General features: G+C 41.6%; 1 pseudogene; it reads left to right on the top strand.

Moving 5' to 3' along the window:
- The first annotated feature begins 941 nt into the window (after window positions 1–941).
- Window positions 942–24,950, top strand: LOC113832109 (annotated as a pseudogene).
- The last annotated feature ends 1,959 nt before the right edge of the window (window positions 24,951–26,909 follow it).

The following is a 26,909-nucleotide window of genomic DNA, read 5'->3' as shown; positions in this document are numbered from 1 at the left end:
CTCCAGGTCTTGACCTGACCTGACATGTTTGTCATTTTGGCCCATAAATCTTTTTTTTGTTTTTGTTTTGGTGTTTTGTTTTTTGGTTTGGTTTGGTTTTTGGTTTTTCGACACAGGATTTCTCTGTTTTGTTTTGGAGGCTGTCCTAGAACTTGCTCTGTAGACCAGGCTGTCCTCAAATTCACAGACATCTGCCTGCCTCTGCCCCTAAGTGCTGGGATTAAAGGCGTGCTCCACCAATGCCTGGCTGGCCCATGTGTCTTTGACCAAAACAAATGACAAGGCCAAACATGTCCATATTTGGGAAATGTTTTTGCCTCCTCTTACTAGGAGATTATATGATGAGGACCAGGTACAGAATTCTGCTAAAGAAAGCCATGAAGCACTTGGGATTCAATCTACCAAAGCATCTAAACACTCTCACCGAATGATACCCCTGAGTGTCCGCATCCCACCAAATAAACTCCTGTCCATAAACATTCTGCCGAAGCAGATGGGAGTGGGGGTTAACTTCGGTCTCCTGGGATTGGTAAAAAATAGATTATTATCACAAATCAGTCCCATATTGGATGAGCATGTGTATACTTGGCCTTTCAAGCCATATTTGAAGGAGAAAGGCAGAAGATACTTGCAGCAACAAGGGGGTGGTAACAGGGTGAGCTAGGCCTTGTCCTGACTCCAGGCTGCATCAGCCCTTTAAATGGGACAGCCCAATATGCCTTCACCAGCATGCATCCAGGCATTGTGGGAGATGGAAAGATCCACTAGCAGGTTTTGCTTCTGTTTTTCTATGGGGCTGGAGATGGAACTCAGGACCTCTTGCTTGCTAAGCAATTGTTCTACCAACTGAGCCACATCTCTAGCCCCAGCCAGTAGGGGCATAATACTGAAGATTAGGCATGTGGCAAAGCCAGCATCTTAAGCACCTATCGCTTAACAGGATGGCAGAAGAGACCCCTATTATACACAGAAACTATCTTTCAAAAAATCTGAATCCACAGGTGAAACGAAGGTAAAGATTTACTAGTCTTTGACAACTTAAGTTCACTAATTGAATTAAATGATTGGTGCCATCACAGGGCAGACCATATGAGGCTGAAGTTGCCAATGTCAATTGCTGTTTAAGACAGGTGTAGAAGCCATGAATCAGCCATTAAAAGACATGATAAGGGACTAGAGAGATGGCTCAGCAGTCAAGAGCACTTGCTGTTATACTAGAGGACCCAAGTTTGGTTCCCAGAACCCATGTCAGGCAGTGTACAACTGCCTGTAACTCCAGCTAGAACAGATCCAAAACCCTCTTCTGCCTTCCTCCAGGACCAACACATAGTGCATATATATATATATATATATATATATATATATATATATATATATGAAAAATGAATCTTTAAAAAGAACAGACATAAGGAGGCAATATAACTGAAAATCAGGAGAAAAATAAAATCAGTAATATCAGATCCTCCAGGTAGAAGTTAAATTAACATATAAGGGAATTAAAAAGCTATAAAAAATAAATCTGAGAAGAATAAATAAATGGAAAAATAAAGAATTTCAACAGAGAGAAGAATCTGGAAGGAAAAAAAAGGAAGGGAGGCAGGGAGAGGCAGAGGTAACAAAGAAAAGCAAACTGAGAAGTTAAAAATGTAACTCGGGCCTGAGCAAAAATGGCAAAGAGCAAACATTCCCATGGTTTGTCAAGGATATTGGCAGAACCCTGGTTAAATTGGTTTACTTTGAACTAAAGACTGGAAGAGGAACAGGAAGAAGTGAAGAACTTGACAAGCATCCGGAAGTATTGGACTTCTACTTTGCTTACTGAAAAACTGGGGTCTGGAACAGCCACCTGGAACTGAAAACCTGACCACATGTGGGTCAAAGGGAGCCTGCACTCCATCAGCTATCCCACCTATGCCTTATACATGTTCATTCTGATGGACAGTGACTAGAACTCCAGACTTCATACCACCCCCTGTGCAACCGGAGGAGGGGGGCTCTCAAGTTTGAGGGGAACTTCAGAATGACTGTAACTGCATAAACTGGACTATTGGATTCAGTTCAGAGTCTACTTTAGTTGACTTTGTTGGTTTAAACACCAAGACAAAATGTTCCTAGTTTGAAAACTCCACAAATCCTGAGCTGTATAAAAAACAAACCAACCAACCTAGGCTCAGGTGTTGGCATTCTAGAAGTGTCCTCCAGGGGTAACTACAGGAGAGTTATGGGACCAGTCTTTGAGAGAACATTCCTAGGCCCCAGCTGCCTGCCTCTGCCTCCCGAGTGCTGGAATTAAGGGCATGAACCACAACTGCCTGGCTTGTTTTGTTTTGTTTTGAGACAGGGTTTCTATGAGTAACAGTCCTTGCTGCCTTGGAACTAGCTCTGTAGACCAGGCTGGTCTTAAATTCAAAGATCCTCCTGCCTCTGCCTTCCATGTGCTGGGATTAAAGATGTGTGCCACTACTGCCCTACCTGAAAGGTTTTTGTTAAGATAGAAGGGCCACTTTCAGATAAGGACCTTGTACACACAGTATAACCCGTGAGACCTAATGATCTTTGAGATCATTACCCTTGCAAGAGACTTTTGAAAGACAGTACAGTTGCTCCATGGTCAATCTTCCCCTCTCTGCCTTGTGAACCACCACCTTTAATTTCCATATCCTTGAATCTTGAAGGACTTGATGCTAATAGAAGAACTACTTCACTTGTCTTCGATGGGGGGGGGGGTGTAACTCAGGGACCTGGAGAGATATCTCAATGCAGTGAACCTCAGTTTGCTTCCCCAGCACTCTCATGGTGGCTCACAACTCTAGTTCTAGGAGATCCTCACTTTCTTCTGACCTCAGAGTGCACCAGGCAGGCTTATGATGCACATAAGCCAAATACAGGCAAACACTCATTACATATAAAACAACAAAGGAAATACATCTTTAAAACATGTAACTCACTGAACTTCTGAGCAGTCCCCCTTGTCTAGTCCTCTTGAGACTATAGGTGAGATAGTTTTCCTAACTGATAAGGACTGACTTGAAAAAATACCCGTCTCTCCTCAATAGTATCAACATTGTAGCTTAAGTGAATATTCTCAGAGGAATTTTTTTCAGAGAAATTGTTTTATTTTCTTAGAAATTGTTTTATTTTCTTTCTATTGTTGCATGTTTTTGCCAGTCTGTTTACTTACCTTTACTCTTTTTCCCTCCCTTGAGATACTAATTGAACCCAGGGTATCACAAGTGATAGTCAACTATTCTATCATTGATCTGTATACCCAGCCATTTTAGTTTCTGAGACCAGATATTTTTTATTAAAATTTGTAATTTATGTTTATATACCAACCACAGTTTCCCCTCCCTCCTCTCCTCCTGTTCCCTCCCCCACCACTTTCCTAGCCCCCTCCCTATCCACTCCTCAGAAAGGGTAAGGCCTCCTATGGGAGTTAACAAAGCATGTCATATCAAGTTGAGGCAGGACCAAGCTCCTCTCCCCTGCATCAAGGCTGAGTGAGGCGTCCCATTACAGAGAATAGGTTCCAAAAAGCCAGCTCACGCACCAGGGACAGATCCTGGTCCCACTGCTAGGGGCTCCACAAACAGTCCAAGCTACACAGCTGGTACCCACATGCAGAGGACCTAGGTGGGTCCCATGCAGACTCCTTAGCTGTCAGCTGACACCAGATTTTACTAAATCGATCCTTCTGGTTTTAAACTCACTCTGTATCCTAGACTAGCCTTCTGCTATCTTCTTGCCTCATCCACTAGAGTAGTTGGTATATTAGGCCAAAATACCAATGCATATATTCCCATTTTTCTATGTCAAAGAGAAGTTTTACTTGCAAGTTTCCATGGGTATTCTTGTAACAAATTTGAAACAGGAGTACATTTCCCTGTTACAGAGCAAAAGTTTCAAAACCCAAACACTCAGCTTGTCCTGGAGGCACAGGACTATAATTCAAACTACTCTAGAAATTGAGGCAGAAGGGTCAAAAGGTCAAGGACTGTCTGGGCTTCAGAGTGAGTTCAAAGCCAGCCTAGGTAACATAATGAGAGCCTTTTCTCAAATAAACATTAGGGGGTTGGAGAGATGGCTCAGTGGTTAAGAACACTACTGGGGTCTTGCAGAGGTCCTGAATTCAATTCCCAGCAACTACACGATGGCTCACAACCATCTGGAATGAGATGCCTTCTTCTGTCATGCAGAGATACATGCAGACAGAACACTGTATACATAATAAATAAATATTTTAAAAAGTAGAAGTAGGCTTGGGCATATGGTGGCTCTTTAATCCCAGAACTCCAGAAGCAATGAGATTTTAAATTCAAAGTCTGCTTGGTCTACATACAAAATTAAAAGCTAACCTGGGATACATAGTGAGACCTTTCTGAAACATAACAAGTAAATTAAAATAAATAAATACATAAACAAGTAAATAGTAAAAAAAAAAAAAAAAAAAAAAAAAAAAAAAAACAAAACAAGCCAGGCAGGTAAGGTTCAGTGATAGAGTGCTGTCCTATCTGGTATATGCAAGGTTCATCCCCCAGGGTCAAACAAAACAAAACTCTAAGAATTTGCTACCTCCAAACTACATTTTTTTAGTGTCTCACCAAGAGTGCTAAGATTAAAAGCACATGCCATCACTGCCAGATCAAACCAGAATTTGGGTTTTTTTTTTGGGGGGGGGTGTTCATTTTGTTTTGTTTTTCTTGTTGTTTGTTTTTCAAGACAAGGTTTCTCCGTGTAACAGCTCTGGCTGTCCTGGAACTCACTTTGTAGACCAGTCTGGCCTTGAACTCACAGAGATCTGCCTGCCTCTGCCTCCCTAGGCATTGAAGGTGTGTACTAGGATTGAAGGTGTGTGCCAACACCACAAGGCCAAATCAGAATTTGTTAATGCCATGTCTTGTATAATCTCTGTCTTATCTTTTATAATTTGGTAAAAAAAAAAGTAGTTCTACTAGAGATGAGTTACATAATAAAGTTACTATTAATCATTTGTTAAAGTATTATTTGTAATTTTAGAGAATTTTAGAACCTTACATCCAAAGTGTATTAATGAATTCTGGATGCCATAGTTTATACCTCTGATTCCAGTTCCCAGATACTCAGGGAGCTCTCTTCAGCCCAGGAGTTGGGGGTTTTGTAGGGGGAAAGTCAGAGCAACATTTTGAGTCTCTGAATTTTTTTCTTTTGGTTTTTCAAGACATGGTTTCTCTGTGTATCTTTGGAGCCTATCCTGGCACTCGCTCTGTAGACCAGGCTGGCCTTGAACTCATAGAGATTCACCTGCCTCTGCCTCCCAAGTGCTGGGATTAAAGGTGTGCGCCACCAATGCCCAGAGACTCTGGATCTTAAAAATAAAAATGTTCAAGTGCACCCTAATTGACTGAAGCACTACAGCTAAAACAAAAATAAGTAAACAACAAAGCGACAAATAAATAAAAATGTAGCCCTATCTTTAATCCTAGCACCCAGAAATCAGAGGCAGGAGGATCTGTATTAGTTCAAAATCAGCATGGTTAGGCTACATAGCAAGTTCCAGTACAGCCAGGACTATGTAGAGAGATCCTGTCTCAAAAAACACAAGCAAATAAATAAAAACAAAAATGTAATTGAGAAATTGATATTTAGACTTACAAAAAATGTTGTTTATAGATACTATTAACACACATTTGAGGACACACACATAATCTCACTATGTATCCCCAGCAACCCCAGACCCATTCTCACAAATTTTATACCTTCGAAAAAACTCATGACAACAGGGATTGAGGTGTACACCTTTGATCCCACCAGCTGGCAGGCAGAGACTGGGTGACCTCTGAGTTCCAGACCACCCTGGTCTAAAGAGTGAGTTGCAGGACAGTCAGGGCAAACCATTAAGACAAATGTCAGGGGGGGGGGGCAGAGAAGAGGGAAGGAGGACAGACAAGAGGAAAGAGAAAGAGCAAGCTTATGAGAAATCATCTCCTATAGGCTCCAGCATCTTTAACCCAACCCCTCTGAAGTATATTTAAGTTGTTTATAGTATTTGACTATTATAAAAAATGACTCCATTATCATCTTTTTTTTTAACGTTATTTTATGACAACAGTTACTGTCAGAGCTTCCCTGATAGTCCCTTGATGCTCATTGTTTCCGTAAACAGTCCTGACTTCCCACACCTGTGACTCTGCCTTAGGCTTTCTCCTTGAGATGACAGCCTGGTCCATACCTTGGCAAGGCACGAACCTGCTTTCATCCTGGCAGCCAGTGATGGATAGGAATCCACTGCACATGATTGCCCCAGCTTCCTTTTCCCCCACTGAGGCAAATTTCATATGTTATCCCTTAGTAGAATTGTGCTCCAGTTTCCCAAAGTAAGAATCTGCTAATTAACTCTCCACTCTATACTGAATTCTTCCCCTTCTCCTCAGTGACTTCAGGGTCTTTGTCTAAATGAGTGGTTTGCACTCAACTCCAGCTTAGGGACTATCTCAGGAAGAACCAGATTTAAACCAGTACATTTGCTTCCTTAGTCATTCAGTCATCACTAAAGTGGAATTTCCAGTTCAAAGAAATAGACTGCTTCAGCACAGACACTCCAAAATTGATGTAAAGAATGCCTGATAGCCAGAACCATTTTAAGTTTTTAACTTTTTGTTTTGTTTTGTTTTTCAAGACAGGGTGTCTCTGTGGCTTTGGAGGCTGTCCTGGAACTAGCTCTTACAGACCAGGCTGGTCTCGAACTCACAGAGATCCGCCTGCCTCTGCCTTCCGAGTGCTGGGATTAAAGGCGTGTGCCACCAACGCTCGGCTTTCAAGTTTTTAACTTTTAACATAATCCAGTTTTCCTCATTTCTTTTTAAAAGACTGTCAATTTATCTATTTTTTAAAACCAGGGTATCACTATGTAGCCCTGGCTGCTCTAGAAATTGCTGTGTAGAGTGTAGACCAGACTGCCCTCAAACTCACAGAGGTCAGTCTGCCTTTGCCTCCTGAGAGCTGGGGATTAAAGGCAAGCACCACCACATCCAACTACTGTTTATTTTCAGTTACCTGTTCGTCTATGTCTGGGGTGAGGAATGTGCCTGTGAGTGTAGGTGCCCTTGGGAAAGTTGTTGAGTCCCTGGAGCTGTAGTGACCAGCAATTCTGTGCTTCCTGACTTGTGGGTGCTGGGAACAAAACTCACTGGGGTTCTCTGCAAGTGCAGTAACCACTCCTAAACTGTTGAGCCCTCTCTCCAGTTCCTAAAATTACTGATTTTAATTTGTTTTGTAGTACTGGGAATTGGTCCTACAGTATGGGGCATGCATATAGCTTTAGGCAAGGCCCAAGAAAACAACCAGAATGCTGTGTGTCTACTCATTGCCATCTCCCCCAGTACCATTTTCCAACTTTCCTACACTAGAAACTCAAGCTTGAAAGGCTAAGATGAGATTTTTGCATACTGCTGCCATTTAGTCCAAGTTCCTAGTCAAAGAAAACCTCAGATTTGGGTTGCAATTTATTGTGAACTTTTCAGGGTGTAAGAACAGACCTTGCCATAAGTATCAGCCTGAAATAAAACATGCAGGTCCCTATTGTAGCTACATCACAGGGCAAACTGATGCCAGATAAATGACCACAAACTTTCAAAGCTTCTCCAACTCTGCAAAGGCCCTTTCAAGTAGGCTACCTGGCCAGCAAGCTCCAGGGACCCCCCTGTCTCTCCCTATCATCTCACCATCACTAGGATTACAAACTTTTAAAAGGTGGGCTCGGGAAATCTGAGCTCAGGTCCTCTGCTTCCAAGACAAGCACTGTCACAGCTGAACTTTCTCTGTAACCTAAGAAAAAAACCACTCCCTGCTGAATGTACAACTCATGTTGAGGTATGATGAAGCTCAAGACAGCTTCAGGGTGATCACTGCCCGAGAACAATTATGAGAATTATACTTCCTGGTGCAGCTCTTTCAGTTGTGAAAGTCCACTTCTGCAGTTTGGAGATCAGAAACCCTTCATTCATTTATCAAAGAATTATTGAGCTGGGTATTATGGTGACCTCTGTTCTAGGGGATGGAGATACAATAAAACTAGCAAATCCCTGCCCTGAAGGAGTCTAGCAGAAGGAAGCAGGCCATAAACATTAGAGGGTGATAAGGATTGTGTAAGTAGCTATCTAGTGCCACATAAAAAAATCAATTCTGAAAATACTTTATTTGGGATCAATAAGAGAAAAATCTACTGCAACAGAAAAGTTTACAACATAGAGTTTATTTTTCATGTAAGAGAAGTCTTAGCCGGACCTGTTTCACACAACTATAATTCTAGCATTCAGGAGGCAGAAGCAGGTGGATCTCTGTGAGTTCATGGCCAGCCTGGCCTACAAAGAGAGTTCCAGGACAGCCAGGACTATTACACAGAGAAACCGTGTCTCAAAAAAAATAAAAATAAAACAAAACAAAAAAGAAGGCTGGAGGAGGCAATTGTGGCAAGTTGTCAGAGACCCACGTCTCTTCTAAGTTTCCATCCTACCAGACTTGTTTGGTGGAGGCCTTAGTCTTCATGCTCCTGGAGAGTTTGAAACTCCAGGAATTACATCATCATTTACATACATAGCTGGACTGATATATAGGTCCTTTAAAAGGTGACATGGGTCTGGTGGCAATATGCTGGTAATCCTACCACTTAGAGACTAAAGCAGAAGGAACACGGGTTTAAAATCAGTTTGCCTACATTGTAAATCTCTGTCTCAATTAAATTCTATTGAGACAGAGATTTACAATGTAGGAAACTAAGCAAAGAAAAATCATATACTATTTTTACTTTTTGTGCCCTGACTAAATATCAGGCAATTTGGAAATAAGGTTTTTGTCAGGGAAGGAGAGGATGGTTTGGTTTCTTTTCAAAGTAGATGGCACTTTATTAGAAATTGCAAGTCCAATGGAAAAACAAAGGAACGTTTCTAACAGGAGTTTTTTTTTGCGGGGGGAAGGGGGGTGTCGTGTTTCAAGACAGGGTTTCTCTGTGTATCCCCGGCTGTCCTGGAACTCACTCTGTAAACCAGGCTGGCCTCAGACTTAAAAGATCCACCTGCCTCTGGCTCCTGAGTGCTGGGATTAAAGGCGGGTGCCACCACCACCTGGAGCTATTATTACACAGTCAGAATTCCACAGGTGCAGTGCAATAAATAAGGCTAGTGGCCATCATATTGCCAAAAAAAGCTAAGGTCTAGAGGGACACAGGGATTAAGGTTTTCAAAATCAAGGTGAGAGAGATTTGGTTGCCTCAGAGACTATGACTTTGGTTGAGGAATGACACCGTTAGGATTCAGCCCTGCAGGGAGAAAAGCAAGAGAATAAATATCTGGACTTTCCTTCTTGTCTACCTCTGCTCTCTGTTCTACACTCCCTTTTATCTTAATAACTGGATCTGAAAATAAAGCCCTGGACATGACGAGTTTTGAAATATCTTGGACATCATGAATTTTAATAGAGACAGCCGAAGACTAGCTAGAACCAAGTGTTCTCCGCCTCTTACCTTGGCTTTAAGTCCCAGCTGCTCACCTAGTGTTCCCAAGATTACTCTAAATATGCTAAGAGAAACCAACTGCCTGAGTTGTTCCTCATTATTAGGAACACAGCGCTCCTGCATGTTTCTAAAGATAGTTCAGAATCCCTCACAGCATACCTGGTCCATAACAATAGTCATGAACCGGAGTGCAGGTGAGGAGCTTGTACTAAGTGGTGAAGGGAGGACTTCTACCATAGCCTCATAGTAACTGACATTTCTGGGATAGAACAGTGGAAACGCTGTCAGTTCTCAACATCCTGAAACTCAAATCCTAAATCACTTCCGGTGTAATCTTGGGAAACTGAGCACTTAGGAGCCCCAGTAGCTCCAGCATAAATTAGGCCTCTAAATAATATTTACTCATTAGGCAGTTGTAAAAAATTTAATAGCAAAGCGAATATTTAAATGGGCTTGACAATTTTTCTACAAGTGAGACTGTGCAGTGCAGAAAAGGCTTTTTCTTTTTTACATAAGTCTTTCTTTTTGTAAAACATACCCTGAGGTGTTTACTATTGCAGTCACTGACCTTAGGGACACCAGATCTTTGACACTAAGAAGGACCTGGGGAATGGGGAGAGAAGGACCTCAGTTCCCCCGTGTCACTTTTTACACTAGATAACCCCAGCTTTAGACTATCGAATAGCAGAACAGGGAGTTTGGGTGGGGATGTGTGATTGTGATGGTAGAATCGTTAAAGGTGTGACTGAAAGTTGAGCTCGTACTATGAAAGGCATGAATAAGAACAGCACAATACTGAGGTGTGAGCATAGAGGCTGATGCTAGACTGTCTGGGATCTAGATAACTGAGATTCAGCATTGCTGAGATCATCAAGGTGTGTCATAAAAGTTAAATAAGATGATCTCTAATAAGTTCTATTAGTCCAGAACATGCCATATAATAAGAGCTATACATTTAGTGAGTTTTTATTCTTTACTGTTTTATAAGGATAGTGGGTTTTTTGCACAGTAGATGGTAAGTTCCCTAAGAAACATATGTACCTTGGAAAAGGAAGAGGGAAAAATACTACTTTTATGTTAGATAATGTCCATGTACCCAAGTATCCATGTACGTCTTATAGACTTTACAGGCATTTTATTCCCACCGTGTGATACAGATGTGATCTTAAATGCACACATTGGTGTTAAAGACCAGATAAGTATATTACTTAAGTTGTAAATGATTAGAGACAGAATTCAAACCTGCTCTAACACCAAACCCCACAATCATTTTTTAGTAATCATGGGGATCTGGGAGGGAGATGCTACTACCAGTTTCCTAGTCACTTCATGCTGTTGTTGTTGTTTTATTTTCCTCTTAGCTATCATTACATGTTAGGTGTATGTTTCCATGATGGTAAAGGACGCCTGTTCAGTATTGTGCCTTTGGCTCATATGTCCAAGATCCACTTAGTCTAGTTTTCCCAAGCAAACACAAATTATATCAGCAAAAAAGAAAAAGAAATTCTTTTTAGGGGGAAGGTAAAGGGTGGAAGAAAGGAAGGAGTGGGAGAAAAGGAAATGATGGGGAGATATTTGCTGACTAGAAAAGTATCATAAACTTAGTCTAAAGCTGATGAGCCCAGGCATGCAGGAAGTGTTCTGAGAAGCAGAATGGGTGGGCCACTGCCTTCAGGGAAGAACAGGTTAGCAGGAGAGCACAGGGGGCACCCCAAGGGCAGCCGGTTTCCAGATAGTGAAATGTCAGGGTGCAAGTGGGAGAAGGCAAGGAGGAACTATTTGCTGGTGACACTCAGGTGAACCTGGTAAACTGATGGCTTTGGGGGGAAAAAAACAACTTCTATCTGCATATGTCATGTGGTGATATATTGTTTATGATTTATGAAAGCTTGCCTGAGGATTCAGAAAGCAAAGTCAGCCATAAGCTATAGAGGTCAGGAGGTGGTGACACACACCTTTAATCCCAGAACTCAGGAGTTAAAGGCAGATAGATCTCTGTTAGTTCAAGGCCACCCAGGGATACCTTAGAGTGAATTGGTCCAAAAGAGAATTAGAGCTCACAACTTTAATCCTAGGACTCATGAGAAGTGTTTAAGACAGGAACAGTGTCTCAGAGCTGGCATTCATTCTCCAGCCACATGGAGGCTAGGAAGACATTAAAGTCTCAGAAGAGAAAAAAAAAAGTCTCAGGAGAGTCTAGCCATGACGAGGAGAGTTTGCATAGCAGTCTGAGTGAATCTGAGGATCAGCTAAGTAGGGAGCAGTCTGGGGATCGCCTTTCAGTCTAAGGTAGAGGTAAGAGGTAGTGGCCGGCTTTTCTGATCTTCAGCTTGAAGCTTGAACCCCAATATCTGTCTCTGGGTTTTTTATTTATCGTGTTACATACACAGGAATGGCTGTTCCATAAGAAACAGAGCAAACTCAGGAGCAAACAGGCAGATAGGCCAGATGGAAAACAGGGGAAGGGGAGGAAGGAGTAAAGAATATTTGATGTATAGATGTGGTTAGACAGCCTTTCTACCTCCTTGCTTCTGTGTTGGTCAGTCAGATACTCTAGGCTTTAGCCAAAGCTGGTTGCCCCTACGCTGCTGTGAGATTTTGGGTGACTGTCCAGGTAGCCTGCTGTTTCTGTCTTCACTGCACATTTTGGAAGTTGCTCGCCTGCGCTTCCTGCCTACCCTAGTACTGTTATCCTCCTTCTCAGATCTTTGATGAAGTTGAAGATTAGACTGTCACAATTATTTTTCTCTCTTCCTAGATAGAAATAATAGGTACAAGACTTAAACTTGCCAGCTTAGGACAACTCTACAGATACATGCCTTTATCATAGGACTGGATATATAGTTCTTGCCATTTGCTCTTGTTGCTTCACTGACGATAGATCTTTTTTTTTCCCATTATCTTTTTATTTATTAGTTCAAGTTAGGGAACAAGCTTGTTTCACATGTAAGTCCCTTCTCCCTCTCCCTCCCCTCACCCCCATTGACGATAGATCTTAAGTGAGTTTGTTCTTACTTTTCCTTTTCCTAGAGCACATTTGGTATTTGCTAATCTTTGTATATAGTTTTGTATTAAGCCTGAATCTTTTTCTTTAGACTAAAAGGGGAATTGTAGTGAGGTATCCACCCCGCCCACACCTGTAGCTCACAGGTTCAGATGTGCTGGAGGGTAGGACTAGATCTGGGGTCCCTGACTCCAGTGCTTGCTCTTGCTTCCGGTCGGGTCACAGAGCAGCCTGGGTGGATCTTTGGAGCTGGAACCTGCAGAAGTCACCCCCTTATTGTGTAAGTGCATCCTCTCCAAATAAGCTTCACTTAACCTGTACTGAGTCTAGTGAATCTCGATTCCCAGGCAATATATAGATATTTTACCTTCTACAGCAGAAGAACAAAACCACATGTTGTCTGAGGCTAAAACATAATAATAATAATAATAATAATAAGAAGAAGAAGAAGAAGAAGAAGAAGAAGAAGAAGAAGAAGAAGCAATCTTTGAATGTTTACAAAGTGTCAGGTACTGTAGTAACACATTGTATGCTTTTTTCTTTTTTTAATTTTAACTTCCTGAGGTGAGGATTCCAAGCATGAGAAGTTAATCATAACTTAATTATGGGTAGCTAGAGATTTCTAAGCCTGATCTACCTGTATAATAAAACTCACAGTGGCACATACAATCCCAATACTCAGGAGGCTAAGGCTTAGTGTATATAGTGAGTTCCAGGCCAGCCTAAGCTATATAGTGAGACTCTGTCTCAAAAACCCATATAATTATGTAAATAAATAAAATGCATTTTCATTCCCTCCACGTTTCCCTTCAGTTTGTGTACAGTTTTTAAATGTATGTACATATGCTTGCAATTTTAGAAAGAGTACATATTTATTGTCGAAAAATTGTTAATTTACAGGAAAGTAATATGATTTTTAAGCATATGCTATTCATTATTTTTAAATTTCTCTGTATGTATATGTGTTTTCATGTTCCCATGCGTGTCCGCTCACGTGTGTATGCAGGTGCCCATATGTGCACATGCTTGGAGAGGCCTGAAGTTGACAATGGGTGTTTTTCTTGACTTCTCTCTACTTTATTTACTAAGAAAAGCAGGAGAAAAGCAGATGATCTCTGAGTCCAAGACCACCCTGGACTACTGGAGAGTGAAACAGAGCTTTAGTCCCAGGTTTCATGCGAGGTATTTAAGACAGGAACAGGGTCTGCGAGCTGGTATTCATTCTCCAGTCACATAGGAAAGCATGGAGTCTCCAGGCAATTGAGGATAGAGCAGCATTCTGAGAGTAGTCTTTATCCATGTTGAGTAGAGCATAGCAGTCTGAGTGAATCTGAGGTACAGTGATGTCGGGAGCAGTCTGAGGATTGCTCCTTTGGTCTGAGCTGAGGTAGAGGTAAGAGCTAGCAGCTGGCCGCTTTGCTTCTCTTATCTTCAGCTTGAAATTTGAACTCCAATATCCATCTCAGGGGCTTTTATTTATCTCTGGATCTTTAATTTATTCGTGTTACAGATGCCTGCCTGACTTTTACTTGTTCTGGGCAGGTGCTTTGTCTACTGAGCTATCTCATAGCCCATACATGCTGTTTCAAAGAACACAAGCTAAAGTTCATACTTAAAAACTCCAGTGTTTGTACGTCCATCTTACTTACAGAAAATGCCCATTACTAAAAGGGAAGGAAAAATCATTGTTTTAACTTACATTTGTTCTACAACTAAGGCTTTAGTGTTTGCCATGGTTTTGGACCTTTCTAGTTTGTGTCACCAGGTAATATCTGCCAGTCTCCCTCCCTCTTTCATTCTTTCTTTCAAACAATTTCAGGACTAGTCAGTATGGAGTAGAACTGGAGTTTTCATTGAAGATACATGCTTAAAATTTTAAAAAGATTTTATCATTTTTACTTTATATTTGTGTTCCTGCCTGAGTTTATGCACACCATGTTTGTACAGGTGCCTACAGAGGCCAAAGGGTATCAGGTACCCTAGAGCTGGAGTTACAGGAGGTTCTGAGCTGTTTGATATGAGTGCTGGGATTAAAGGCCTGCGCCACCAATGCTTGGCTCATCCAAGATATCTTAATATAGACTTTACATGTAAGGGATAAGATAAAGAAAGACATATCCCAGAGCATGGGTATGGTTTTCTCTAAGAAGTATCTGTTAATCATTTTCTTTTGAGGTATCATTTTTTATTGATTTACAAATTATATTAATAATAATTTAAAGTTTGGTGCCAGAGAGATGACTCAGAAGATAAAGACGCTTGCTACCACACTTGGAGACCTGAGTTCAGTCCCTAGAACATACATAGTGAAAGGTTAAAACCACCCTTGAAAGTTGTCTTTTGACCTACACACACACACACACACACACACACACACACACACACAGTCTTTCTCTCCCCCTCTCTCTTCCTCTCTCTCTCTCTCTCTCTCTCTCTCTCTCTCTCTCTCTCTCTCACACACACACACACACACACACACACACATACATACTCTCTGTCTCTCTCACACACAAAACAAATGTAATACATTTTTAAAAGAATATTAACTTTATCTATTGCATGCTGTATTTTACTATATCCATTTGTTTTGTTTATACTGTAGTTTGATATAAGATTTTCAATCTTACATAAACCAAGCTCCTAGACTTTTCCTGTTGTTCTTTTGAGTTCTTTCCCTGAACAAAACCTGCTCCATCCCAAGATTGGCTATTATGTCATATATTGGCTGGATTTTGAAGAAGAGAAAGGATGTGGGCTGACCCAGAAGAGGGAAGGGGTTGGGATATTGAGGACAGATGTGATGACAAGGTTATGACGACAGAAGCAGCAAGGAGATCCAGAGACTTGCTGGAAATTTGATAACATGGGTCTGTGAAAAAAGATGAGCTCTGGGACCTTGAGAGGAGGGTCATAGAGCTGGGCATTGGTTTGTACAACAAGAAATACAGATTCATTGCAGCTGGTCTCACAGAAGAATCCCAGTCGGGAAAAGAATATACATAACGATAGGTTTGCTAGGCATTGCCAAATGCAGGAACCTGAAAGAAGTAGGATGCTGCAATCTAGGGCCCAGATGATGGCTTATTAAATTGGCACATCTGGCTGGAGAAGGGGACTGGAGGAGGATATCCAAGAAATGTTCCTGTAAGGAAAATACGAAATAACTGCAACAAGAACAAATCCAGGCTTTACAGCCTTCTACAGTATGAGGCATACGAAGGGGTTGTTCACAAAGGATGTAAGGCTTCTGTTTCAGAGGCAGCAGAAGGGAGGTTTATAAGGACAGACTGATTTTTATGAAGGATGCAACAGGAACGAGGAAACCTAAGTATAGCGTCTGATGCTCTGATTGCAAGGGGATGTCCGCAGTCTGTCCCTGAGTTAAAAGGAGAGAGCAACTCCCTGGTCAGATGAAGGAAACTTGAAACCAAGCTAGAACCTCTGGGCTATGGTGCTTAGCCAATGCCTGTGATGGATGGGAGAAAAGGCAGCTTCTTTCTCCTTAGGAATGCTTGGGGATGAACAAATGAATGAATATGGAGCCTTAAAAAGAATATTTCTGATAAATGGCAACCTCCAACCTCCATGTCCAAGTTAGTACTTGGAGTGAGACCCTGCAACTGAAGTTGCCAAAACAAACACAGACACTCAGTTGCATTTGAATTTCATATAAACAATGAAAAAGCTTTTGGTGTGGTCATCAGCCGTGGTATGTGAGCGGAACTGCTGCCCTGGGCAACTGCTTGTTGTGGCCTTAGGAATTCTATTCAGTGACTTCCAGTCACTTGAAACCAGGACTCATGCTCATATTCTCTCTCTCTCTCTCTCTCTCTCTCTCTCTCTCTCTCTCTCTCTCTCTCTCTCTCTCTCCCCTCCCTCTCCCGCCCCTCTGTGTCAGTGTGCCTAAGGAGGTCAGAAGCATCAGATCTCTGGAGCAATCATGAGCTAAACTCAGATAGCCTGAAAGAGTTAGTACCAGCTCTTAATCACTGAGCCATCTCTCAAGCCCCAGACCAGGGTTCTTCTCTGGCATGGAAAAGGATTTCAGGATAAGCCAGTATGCAGTACAGTTAAAGTTTACTGAGAAGATATCTTTAGATATATATGTAAGCATGAAGATTATTAGAAAGAGAGAGGAAAGGATAAGATACACCCATGGTTAGTGGGCTTCTCAAAGACTGTCATGATTAAGTATCTTCTCATTGTCCACATATACAATTTTGGTGGCTTTCAAATTATATATGAAAGAGATAGAAACACTTCTCCTCTTTTCCCCATCTTTAAAAGCAATGGATTATTGGATGGCTTTGGAAGTGCCTTTGAAAGGACTTCAGATAAGGAAAGGCATGGTATCTCAAAGGCTTTATGAGGGGGTGAACATGCCTTTTACTGTAAATGGGATTTATTGTGAGACTCCTAGAAAATTACAGGTTTGTAACTGGGGAAGGAGTCAGAGGGACAATCAGACCTCCATTGTTACTTCAAATTATTATTAAAAACAGCTCTAGCTGGGCGTTGGTGGTGCACACCTTTAATCCCAGCACTCGGGAGGCAGAGGCAGGCGGATCTCTGTGAGTTCGAGGCCAGCCAGGTCTCCAGAGTGAGTGCCAGGATAGGCTCCAAAGCTACACAGAGAAACCCTGTCTGGAAGAAAAAAAAAAAAGCCAGCTCTACATAAAAGTAGTATTGTCCCTATGTAGGCAAAATTCATAGAAAATGTTGTTAATTTGCTAGAGTTCTTTTAAAATAAATATTGTGTGTGTGTGTGTGTACCCACATGTGTGTGTGCACATGTTACACATGATGTCTGATCCTATGAAGATGGAGTTACAGGTGCTTGTGAGCTGTTTGATATGGTTCTGGGACCTGAATTCAGGTCCTCTATAAAGAGCAGCAAGTGTTCTTAACTGCTGAACCATCTCTCTGGTAAATTTTGTTTGGTTGGTTTTGTTTTTTTCAAGACAGGGTTTGTCTGTGTAGCTCTGGCTGTCCTGGAACTAGCTGTGTAGATCAGGCTGGTCTCAAACTCACAGAAATCCTTCTTTCTCTGCCTCCCGAATGCTGGGATTAAAGGCAAGCACCACCACTGCCTGATTCATCCTGATAATTCTTTGTGAGAGGCTCCTTTCTCTTCTCATGCCCCCTTAATTTTCCCTGTCTTTCTAGGCTGCCTCAGTGTAAATATAATCTATACCTAGTGTTGTTATATAATCCCAGTACTCAGGAGGCAGAGGCAAGAGGAGTAAGTTCCAGAACAGCCTCCAAAGCCACAGAGAAACCCTGTCTTGAAAAACCAAAAGAAGAAGAAGAAAAAGAAAAAGGAGAAGGAGGAGGAGGAAGAGGAAGTGGAGGAGGAGGAGGAGGAGGAGGAGGAGGAGGAGGAGGAGGAGGAGGAGGAGGATTATATGAACTCAGGGGATCGGGGACAGACAACCAAGACTGAGTGAGGCAGGCTGTGGAATCCCATCCAGAACTCGAAGGGTGGCTCTGCAGTTGTTTTCCACAGGCGAGGGATGAACATACAGTGAGAAAAGTCTCTGAGTGGACAGACATGTTACCTCTCACATGAGTACATGTTAGCTCTGCCGAGTAGTGATTTCCTTCAAATTGAAAACTTCCCTCCCAAGGCCCATAGGACGCAGAAAACTTAGAAGACTCAGGAAGCTCAGAGAGTTACAGGTCTCCCAAGGCCCCTCCCCTGTGGCTATATATTAGTGGCAAACAATTGCTGGGGAGTGCAGACTCTCCTGAACTGTCAGTAAGTTAGGGAGGAAGCTCCAAGGCTCAGGGTTTCATCACCCAGTCTCAAGAGCAGCTTTCTGGTGATGCAGCTACCTATGAGTCACCCGTGGTCTGTGAAGAAGCCCATAAATTCATGGGTTCTCCAAGCTAGACTTGGGTGACATAGTCTCATAGTCTCTTTTCAGTGGGGGAAATAGCCATTTATTCACATCTCTCCAGGAAAAGTCATGTGATAAGCCGTAAGGCAGGCCACCTTTCACAGCATGGAAGATGATGCACCAGCGATCCATGGGCTGGAATTCCAGGCTCTCTAACACTCCAGAAACAGATACCATTCATTTTTTTGGTTGGGCTTTAATCTCTTAAATATGATAGGTCTGCATGATCAATGTTGATAACACAACAATAAAGTAAGAATGTTCTCCATCAAGTGGGGGAAATCTGGGCCAGTCCAGCAGAAAACGTTGTATTGGCAAATATTACTTCAGTACTTTAGACTATTTAGGCACAGTGTACGTGCAAATGTGGAGTGTACCCAGGGAAGTAGAAGCCAGTAGCGCCGGGTGTTGGTGGCACATGCCTTTAATCCCAGCACTCGAGAGGCAGAGGCAGGCAGATCTCTGTGAGTTTGAAACCAGCCTGGTCTACAGATCGAGTGCCAGGATAGGCTCCAAAGCTACACAGAGATACCCTGTCTCAGAAAAACAAACAAACAAACAAAAAACCAAAAAACAAACAAAACAAAAACAAAGAAGCCAGTAGCTAGCAGTTCCTGAGCACTGAACCAACACTATGCAGGCCCTGGAGCTGGTTGTTCTGCTGTGTTTCTAATGTGGTCAAAGACAACATAGTTTGCCAGATATATCACAGAGAGACTGCCCACGGGCAGTTGTGTGCAACCTTGACTTCAACTCCATCAAGCAATACTTTAGGTATTACTCATCTACAGAGATAAGTCCAAGGTGAACCTCTGGAACACTCAAAATGTCACTCAGCCCACGAAGGCTTTGAGGAAGCATTCCTACTGGGTGTAGAGAGATAGCTATCACTGCTGTCACTATAATCTGGTCCTCCCAGCAGTATTAATAATAGCACAGCCACCCTGTTCTCCTTACGGCTCTTTGACCACTTACTGGACCATAGTGACCTCAAATACCAAGCGAAGTATCACAAATGTAAGAAGAATAAGGAGACACTGTAGAAAATGTCATCACTCTCTATAAAGGAGCACAATGGCAGGATATAGACCCAGTCTCAACTGATTCATGTCTGCTTGCATCCCTGAATTCAAAAGGAAGCTAGTCATCACAGGGTACCCAGGGCTGTTAAATATCACAGACTGCTTCGATTGGGCACTACTGATTGGTCTTGGGAGATTCTTGAAAGTCTATTGAAGGTCATCTCCCCCCCACCCCCCGTAAAGATCCTTCTTTGGGAGAAGCAAAATTGCCATCTTAAATGATGTCTGATGGATGAGTAATGATGGAGCTTCTACCAACAGCATACCTGATGCCAAATACAGCCTGCCCAACAGGGATGGAAGCCAACTTAAGCACAGTCCATGTTGCTATGTGAACTGTAACCTGGCCATTCCTTGTGGGTTTTTGTTTCCATCTTGATAGGGATTTGAAACTTCACTTTTCACCAAATACCTTCTCTCCCACAATATTAATTCATCTTTCTCTTGAAATTACAAAATGAAATAAATTGAGGATTCAGGCTTGAGGTAGGAAAAGTCGGGGAGAAGTAAAATAAAAGACATCTCTATATTAATGACTTTGTTTAGCTTCAGGAAGCATTCCTAGTTCAAAGGAAGTAGCAATCAATGGAAGACCACGCATTAATTAAATACCAGGGGGTTGGACCAAGCCTTGAGTCACTCCAAAGTTCTCTGTGGATATCCAGAGATGCTGTGAGTGGCTCTCATGAAACAAGCCAATTATATGCTTGAGGTGAGGAAGAAGTGCAGTATCTTCTGAAAACAAAATGCTGAACACAATTGTGTTTTCTTCAGCCCACTTTTCTTCAAGTTTCTAAATTCCATATTAGAGGGAGCTCTTCTGTTAGAAAAGAGAGTACAAGTGAGTTTAGGTGATCAGGGTGAAAGACAGTAAAAGGTTCCTTGCTGGTGGACCCTGGAGAGTTATGAGAACTTCCTCGTGTACCACAGCCTGTTGGTGGTGAGGTGTTGTGACTTCTGCAGTCTACCTGATATGAAGACTGTCCCCTCACCTTTTACCAGTGCAGGACTGTTACAGGACCAGAGATTAAAGGACCCACTATTGTTTTAAGAGCATGCCAACAATGTATAAGCACTGTTAAAATAATTATTTTCATATGGGGAACCCAAGTCCAAAAATGATAAGTCACTAGTTCAAGTTCACATTACCTAAAAGTGTTTAGATCAGGACTTGGGGCTTATGATTTTCTAATCCTAAATTATCTAGTCTCCAAGTCAATGCTATTTGCCTTTTAAACAATTTGTTGTAAGCATACCAATGAAAATCTGTTTTGGGGATCATCTAAGAACCCTTGGATTCAAGAAATTATTATTTTTTTAAAGATTTATTTATTTATTATGATTTATTATGTGTACAGTGTTCTGTCTGCATGTTGCCTGCAGGCCAGGAGAGGGCACCAGATCTCATTACAGATGGTTGTGAGCCACCATGTGGTTGCTGCGAATTGAACTCAGGACCTTTGGAAGAACAAGCAGTGAGTGCTCTTAACCACTGAGCCATCTCTCCAGCCCAAGAAATTATTCTTAAGAGGTGTGGCCTCTAAGTCTTGCCATCTTTTTCTGGTCATAAAAACTATTTATTGAATACATGCATCACTGGGATAAGTAATTTATAGTAACCATCTAATCAGCACTATAAACATGTGTACGTGAGTGTTAATACATAGTTTTGTGCATGTTTATGTGTGTCACTTGCCCAGTCTCAAATACCAGTAATGAATTAGATTAGAATGTTAGCATTCTCAAGGCTGGAGAGAACGATGGCTGTTCCTGCAGAGAACCCAGGTTGGATTCCCAGCACCCGCATGGCAGCTCGCAACTGTTTGTAATTCAAGTTCTAGGGACTCTGGAGCCTTCTGGCCTCTTCAGGCACTAGGCATGCACATGGTAAACATACATACATTCAAGCAAAGCACCCAGCTAGGCAGTGGTGGTGAACACCTTTAATCTCAGCACTCAGGAGGCAGAGGCAACCAGATCTCTGTGAGTTCAAGACCAGCCTGCTGGTCTACAGAGTGAGTTCCAGGACAGGCTCCAAAGCTACAGTAAAACTCTATTTCAAAAAAATCAAGCAAAGTACCCATACACATAATCTCTCTCTCTCTCTCTCTCTCTCTCTCTCTCTCTCTCTCTCTCTTAAAATCATCTTAAAAATATATGATTTTAAAGTAAGTTAGCATTGCCTCTAAAACAACTCCTAAATCTTCAGTTTCCTCTTTTCAGATGATTTGCTCTTGTTGCAGGATTCACAATGAATTCAAAGCATGTTTCACTTAAAACAAACTTACTTATTACTGGCATATGAGTGTTAAATTCCATTGTAGCTTTTTTCTTTTCTCTCTTCATTCATTCCTTTCTTTCTTTTCTCTCTCCTTTCCTCCTTCTCTTCCTTCTTTCCTTCCTTCTTTCTTGTTTGTTTTTTCAATATAGGGTTTCTCTGTGTAGCCCTGGGTTTCTGGAAACTCACTCCGTAGACCAGGCTGGCTTTGAACTCAGAGATCCAAATTCTGCCTCCTGAATGCTGGGACTAAAAGGGTGCTCCATTACCACTTGGCCCATTATAGCATATTGCAAGTAAAATTTGTTTATGTTGTTTCCTTCTCCCTTCTCCCTTCTCCTCATTGATTATTTTATTTAAAATATTTTAAATTGGAGCAACAGTACTACAACTCCCTAAACAACTCTGACATTTGGAATTGGTTTTACTTGTTGACTAAGAACAATCATTTGTGAATTAACCTTAACAAAAAAGATGTGCCTATGTTTTATTATTATGTTTATGAGTGTCTTGCTTGCATGTATAATTTTGTCCCATTTTCAGAACCGGTGACTTTAGAGGCCAGAAGAGGGTGTTGGATCCCCTGGAACTGGAGTTACAGATGTTGTTAGCCACATGTGGGTGCTGAGAATCAAACCCATTGTCCTCTGAAAGGACAACCAGTGCTCTTGACTGCTGAGCCATCTCTCCAGCTCCTGAAAATTAACTTTTAAATTCAGGTTTCTATTTCTGCTTAAGATCAAAACATGGCTGTTCAAAGTAAGGTATTTTCCCAAGTGTAGTTATTAATTCATTCAGGCTTCATGTTCTCTTCTAAAGTGACTGTGAGACTGTTCATCCCAAGCAGTGTTAGTGACTGCTTTTCACAGTCTACCACCATTTCTCAATTAGATGTGAACAGCCTATTTTTTGAACTTCGAAATTTGCAGGGAGGACAGCTCAACCTAAGCAAAGGGTTTTTCTTTCTTTCTTTCTTTCTTTCTTTCTTTCTTTTCTTTCTTTCTTTTTCTTATTTTTTTCTTCTTAGCAGAGGGGCTTTTTTGTTTTCATATTTTCTCACCTTTAAGTAAGACAGGCCCTGAAATGACTTTCCTGGAGCTTTCAGATGAAGAAGGAAGTATCAAGAAGATATAGTGATCGGGCAGGCCTGGGAGCTGTCATTGCTTTTGACTGGAAAGATCCAGAACAGGATTCCTGTGTGTTCATCCTCTATACTCATTTGATTAACAATCATCTATTGAGTACCTACAGTGACTACTTAGTTGTGTGGGGATTATGGGTAGGTTCTTCAAACACATGGACTTAGATAATAAGTCATTCTAACTTCATTGCCTGCAAGGCATGAGAAATGAGAGTCAGTACTCCAGTACTCTCTCTCTCTCTTTTTTTTTTTTTTTGGTTTTTGGTTTTAGGTTTTTCAAGACAGGGTTTCTCTGTATTGCTTTGGAGCCTGTCCTGGAACTCACTCTGTAGACCAATCTGACCTTGAACTCACAGAGATCTACCTGCCTCTGCCTCCCGAGTGCTGGGACCACCAATGCCTGGTGAGAGTCAGTATTCTTGATCTGCAAATAGGGGGCTACTACATTTTTAAAAGCTCAGTATCTTCATCTTTTAATATTTGTCTGGTAGTATGCTATGTACATAGTCTTACCCTTGTCATCTATGACTTCTTTCCTTGTCTGTGAAATAGTAGCAATAATAGTATTGACCTTGTAAGATTATAAAACATGATATACATGAGCATAGATTGATTAGCAAATTGCCCAAGCCCACAAGGAAACAAGTGACAATTTGAAAGGTTATGAAGCTCCCCTAGATATCTTTATGAGGGTCTTTATGCTAACACACAGGTTCAGGCTGCATATGATGAGCATACATTGTCCTTATGCAGGACAACAGCATAAATGCCAGGGACAAGATTCATGAACCAGGAGAAAGAGTAGAAACCTATATGAAGATAGAACAGGAACCGATGGAACGTTTCATGACTTTTTACAAAGACTATCCAGGACAGTAGAGTTACAGGTAGCAGATCCAGACCTAGAAAAATGATCATACACTCTCTAGTGTATGAAAATGCTAACCAAATATGCAAAAGAATGCTTTTGCCTTTAAAGATCAGATTAGCACCGATGGAAGAATGGTTTTTGCTAATCTCCACTATAATGTACAAGATACAGGAGCTTGGGTAGGAGAGGCAATCTCAAAAGGTTTAAAGAGACACTAAGAGGCTAAATGTTCTCAGGGGAGCTTGGGAAGGAGAAGTAACTTACAGAGGTCAAAATAGGCACCAAGAGGTCAGATGTTATCACTGTAATGGAACAGGAACTTGGGTAGAAAGAGCAATCCCCGAAGATTTATCATTACAACTGATCTGTAGTATCTTCATAATAAATATATAAAAGTAGTTTGATAAGCAGTTTGATAATGGTTGCTCTTTTTTTTAATTTTAGAACATTTATATAGCCAAACATGGTGGTACAAACCTTCAGTCCTAGCATTTGAGAGGTTGAGGCAGGAGGATTTCTGAATTTGAGAACAGTCTGGTCTACAGAGTGTGTTGTAGGACAGTTAGGGCTACATTGAGCAACCCTTTCTTGAAAAACCAGAACAACAACAAAAAACCAAAGAAACAAATATGTATGCATTTATTTTCTACACACACATGAAGGTCAAAGGATAACTTGCAGAAATTGATTCTCTTCTACCATATGTGCTCCCAAGATCAAACTCAAGTTGTCAGGTTTGGTGGCAAGCAACCTTACCCAGTGTGCCATTTCTCTGGGGCTTTATTATTTTGTCTTAAAACCATGTCACAATATTCTTAAGTAAACCCTTTCAAACTTCAAAGCAAAAATTTCTCCACTAAGCAACACTGGACTTTTGATCTAATAGAAAAATTAAACTATCCCTTGGAGGTTTAAATTTTGATCCATTTTCACTGCATATTCCCTCTTGGTGTTCACTCATTTTTGTTTTTATTTTTTATGGCTAAAAATAGCCCTTGGTCACCTTTGGGAACAACATTGAAGGAGGAAAAAAATTACTCAAAGAAAACCTTTGGGTGGAACTGAAAGTGAGTAGGGTGGAGGGAGGAAAGGAGCGAATATCTGCTAAATACCTCTTTGACAGTCAGTGTGGACAACATTTGTTAGCACCTGCTGTGATCCCAGAGCTCTGTGTCTACTGCTGTTGATTATCGGATTTTTCACCACAGCATTGCAAAATGAGGACACAGAGCCTTAAAGAAGTTAAGTAATTCCCACAAGGTCACATAACCAGTATTGTTGGCACAACCTAGTTTCAAACTCAAGTTTGTCTGTTTTCCAATCTGCTGCTTCTGTGTCACATTTTTCCACTTTGCCCAAGTGATACTGAGAAAGGGTTGATTCTAAGCTAGTGAGTGAGTCCAGGGTTTATAGACCCAGTTGGTAGACCTCTCTTTTTATTTGTTCATGCATTTGGAGAAATTATGGAGACTCCAATAAGTTCCTTTCTCCCTTCTTCCTTTCTTCCTTCCAACCTTTTCTCCATGCCCTCTTTTCTTTCCTTTTGTAGACATCATTTCTTGTGTAACAGGCTATCAGCAAACTCACTAGGTACTGAGGATGGCCTTGGACTTTTGATCCTCCTGCTTCCACCTCCAGAATGCTATGGTCATAAGCTTGTCCCACTGTACCTGATTTGTAATGTAGCTTGTGTTTTGTGTATGTTAGGCAAACACTTTACCAACTGAGCTGTGTTTCAACCCTTGGGTATATTTCCTTTTCTTTTGGAGACAAAGCCTCTTTGTGTAGCTCTAGCATCTTGTAACTTGCTATGTAGATCAGGCTAGCCTCAAAGAGATCTACTGTGGCCGCCTCTCAAGCACTAGGATTAAAGGGTGTGCCTAGCAATGAATCTATCTATCTATCTATCTAAGAAAACAGCCACCTGTCATAGGGCACAATTATAATCCTAACACTTAGAGGCAGAGGCAAGAGGATCCTGAGTTTGAGACCAGTCTGGGCTTAATAGTGAGTTCCAGGCCAACCTGTACAAAATGCTGAGAAAGTAAACGTTGTTTTAAGAGCTATTTTGGAAATGTCTTATTATCTTCAAAAAATACAGTTTTTTGAAGTTCAAAGAAGTGACTGTGGAGTGCCTAGCCCTAACTGGGATACCTGTATCACACATGCCTCACCAAGGCTCAGGGATAGAAAGAACATAAGAGTCAAAGTCAGAGAGGACTTTTTCAGAAAAAGTGTTTTCTGGATATGGCACCTTTAATGCACTCATGAACTCAAAGCAGCTGAAGCTGCCTTCACAGAACCGGCCAACAGTCAAGCCCATCAACACTCCAACTCATGTGGGAGAGGGCCTTGTGAGATCACACACCTAACTGGGGAGATTTTACAGGTGGCTTCTGAGAGAAAGTGAGTCCATTTTGGTCAGGATATGGCCCATAGAAGTTGCTCATGGTCCCATGGTGGCTGGCCCCACACCTGTGAACAAACAGGCAGTACTAATTGCACTCAGTAAGATTTTTTAAAAAATAAGTAAAAAGGCACAAAGTGGGGAGAACGATGGGTGCAGTCCAGGAGGTGGAGGAGGGTACAGTGAGGGGGATATGATCTAAATACATTGTATTCACATACGAAATTACCAAATAATATATAATTTTAAAAATGCCTTTTAAAGCTAGGTGCCATGGGAAGTGGAGGAAAGAAAACCAGGAAATCAAAGTTGTCCTCAAATTACATAAGGAATTGGAAACCAGCCTTCATTCTCAAGAAAAAACAAAACCAAACAAATAAATGCCTTTTAGGGGTTGCTGGTTGCTCCAGAGAGTACTAAATATCAGTTTTCCAGAATGCTGAAGGCTTTGTTGTGAGTGCAATGTTTGCACACCTAATGGGACCTACAGGGGACAGGCACTTTTCTGATACATTGTGGGAATTCTCTAGAACCAGCACAGCTGAGAGGTTGGAGGCTGAGCAGCTTCTGCTCTGAGCAGTCCAAGTGGAACCAGAGAAAAGTGTTTCACAGGATGAAGTATGCAGTCACTCCCACACTCACCCCTCCTAATTGGATCAGGGGCAGGTGTTTGTAAAATGCTTTGAATTTGTTCTTTTGTGCACTGTGAGACCAGACGGCATCAAAAAATGAACTTGGC

This window comes from Cricetulus griseus, chromosome 3 (assembly GCF_003668045.3).
Source record: "Cricetulus griseus strain 17A/GY chromosome 3, alternate assembly CriGri-PICRH-1.0, whole genome shotgun sequence".
Lineage (NCBI taxonomy): Eukaryota > Metazoa > Chordata > Mammalia > Rodentia > Cricetidae > Cricetulus > Cricetulus griseus.
The sequence above is the reverse complement of the archived record's forward strand: the minus strand, read 5'-3'. Positions and strand labels throughout refer to the sequence as shown.